Genomic DNA, 2775 nt, shown 5'->3' with positions numbered 1-2775 from the left:
GAACATGTTGCAAGGAGGGCCTAGTCCTTGGAGAGGGACATCATGCTTGGAAGGGTAAAGGGACAGAGAAAGAAAAGGAGACCATCAGTGAGTTGGATTGATACAGTGACTGGGTAATGAGGGTAGGCGTGTCAGAGATGGTAAAGTTGGCACAAGATAGAGCAGGTTCCAGGGCTTTTGAACATAGGGTCACTAAGAGTCACAAGTGACTAGATGGCACATAACAACAACAGTCCCTACAATTCTTAAGCCCTCAAACCCTTTGCTGGATTTTGACTGATGATGACCCTTCCTTCCCCCCTCTCTTTTCCCTCCCTCCCTACCTCCCTCCCCCCACCCCTTATTTCTCTCCTTCACTCCCCCCCCCCATGGAGTTTCCAAGGCTGTAAATATTTACAGAAGCAAACTACCAACCTTTCAGTTAGCAGCTGAGTACTTCTCATTGTTACCAGGGCTTCTTCCCGTGCTTGTTGCACAGGACTTCCAGATCATAGCCTGTGCGTCTCAGGAATAGTCCCACTTTTTCATTTAGCATATCCAGTTAGGTGCTGAATCCATATTGAGTGGCTGAAGGGGAAGCTTTATGCTTTGTTACTTGTAATACCTAGTCTTTCTATCATGTGTAAAAGCCTATTTCATAGTACTTTTGGTATTATTACCAAGTGAGAACTGACTGACAGCTGCCCCGCCAATGGATTTTCGTATGCAGCAAACCTCACAGTAGAAGATGACCTGTCTTTCTCCCATGGACCAGCCGATGGATTTGAACTCTGTGCTCCTGGGTAGGCAGCAGAGCTCCTTACCACTAAGCTACCAAAGCCCCCTATGTGCAGTGCTAGGTGGGAGGCACAGTCAATTTTCATAGTACATTTAAAGAAATAATCTTGTAAAAAACATTTCTGTTTCATCTTTGTACCTCAAACACCACACACCTTTTGTATGCACATGGCCTTGGGCCTCTGGATGTAAACAGCTGATTTTGGACCCCTGCTGATCAAGTTGTTTAACCATCCTGGTTTTTGTCCCAAACTACTCTAGCTGCCACTTTTCTCTGTAACATCTCTCTCTTTCTTTTGTTTCCTGTACAGTCTGTATAGGAACAGCTAAAGTAACCATCTAAGAATCAGAGCTTCCTGTGCCCCTCCTTTCACAGAGTCCCATGCTTGTATGAGTGTGGCTCCATTGTACCTAGTTCAATGCAAAAGTGATGTGATTGGCTCTCTAGCACAGTACTGAAAAGGTCCTTATCTCCTTACAGTTCCTGTAGGCTGAGAGTTTTTGGAGAATTTTATGCTTTTAATTTATTTTTTAAAATTGTGCACTGTTGAATTAGATCCAACTGGCACAGGAGGAGATTGCCCCTCCTTTTCCAGGTAAGGATTTGATGAATTCGAACTGTGTGCCTTCGGGATTGAGGCGTAGTTTCTTGCCAATAGGCCACTAGAGCTCCTCTAATTTCATGCTTCTTGGCATCAATTTTCTTGTGGGTCTAAGGTTCTCAGTTCAAGGCCTCATAGGTGCATGCTCCTCTTGATTGATGGTAGGAGGTTCCTCTGTTCTCTGCTCACTTGTTTAATTTCGTATTTGTTAAAACAGATAGATTCAAGATACAGCCTAATCCTGTATCCTGCCTCAGGAACATAATCATTTGTAATCTTGTCTTGTTAACAGATGTTAGGATTTACAGCACATAGGATAATAACAATTAGGTCATAAAATAGAATCATGACCTCGTGAAAGTGACACATTTGAGGCCATAACAAATTGTGACAGCAGTGAACTCCAGCAGTGATAATTGTGGAGGTGAACTAGGCCATGTTTCATTTTTTGGTACTTTTTATGTGTGTACCGTTAAATTGGATCTGACTGGTACAGGAGGCGACTGTTCCTCCTTCTTCAGCAGAGCATCTGGTGGATTTGAACCGTGCACTTCTGGGATTGCAGTACAGTTTCCTGCCACTAAGCCACCAGAGCTCGCCCATTTTTTGGTCCTTAGATCATTGTGAGTTGGAATCAACTCAACAGTGTCTTAATGAGAACAACCATTTTTTTCTTTTTCATATTATTTATGACTGCTTTTGTACTGTACAGAGTTGTGGTGGCGTAGTCTGTAGGAATTGGGCTGCTAATCCAAAGAGGTTGTGCTTCTCAGCAGATCAGATCCATCAGTTACTATGTAGGGAGAGGGAGACTTCCTGGTGTGTGGACTGGCTCTGAGTTGGTTCTCTAGTTGACTTAGTGGTAATGAGGGTTGTTTGTTTCCCCCCTTTCCTTTTTTTTTTAAATTTTTTTGTTTTGTTACTAATTTCAATGAAAATTTACAGAAACTTTGGATTTCCATTGATTCATTGTTGCACTTTTCTCCTTGCCAGCCCCTCCCCCAGTACACTCCCCTCTTGGAAAAGTAAAAGAAAAATTCTTTCATTGTTTTACAAACCCTCGTCCACTCCATTATGCAGCCTTTGCTCTGGCCACCTGTCATGGCAAAAATACCCAATCACATATCCCTTTTAAACAGTTTTCTCCTTCGTCTGTACCAGTGTAGTTTACATTATTGAACTCATCTTTCTCATTCTTCCCCCAACCCCGATGTCAGTCCTGTTTTACAACAGTGGCACCATGCAGTATTTGTCCTTTTGTGACTGAGATACTTTACTCAGCATAATGTCCTCCAAGGTCACCCATTTTGAATAAATTGCATGAGTTCCTTGTTTTTCAATGCAGCGTAGTATTCCACTGTGTGAATATACCACAGCTTCTCTATCCATTCATTTG

The sequence above is a fragment of the Elephantulus edwardii genome, unplaced genomic scaffold, assembly GCF_000299155.1.
Source record: "Elephantulus edwardii isolate Elephantulus edwardi_28Jun2011 unplaced genomic scaffold, EleEdw1.0 scaffold00127, whole genome shotgun sequence".
NCBI lineage: Eukaryota > Metazoa > Chordata > Mammalia > Macroscelidea > Macroscelididae > Elephantulus > Elephantulus edwardii.
Note: the sequence above shows the minus strand (reverse complement) of the source record.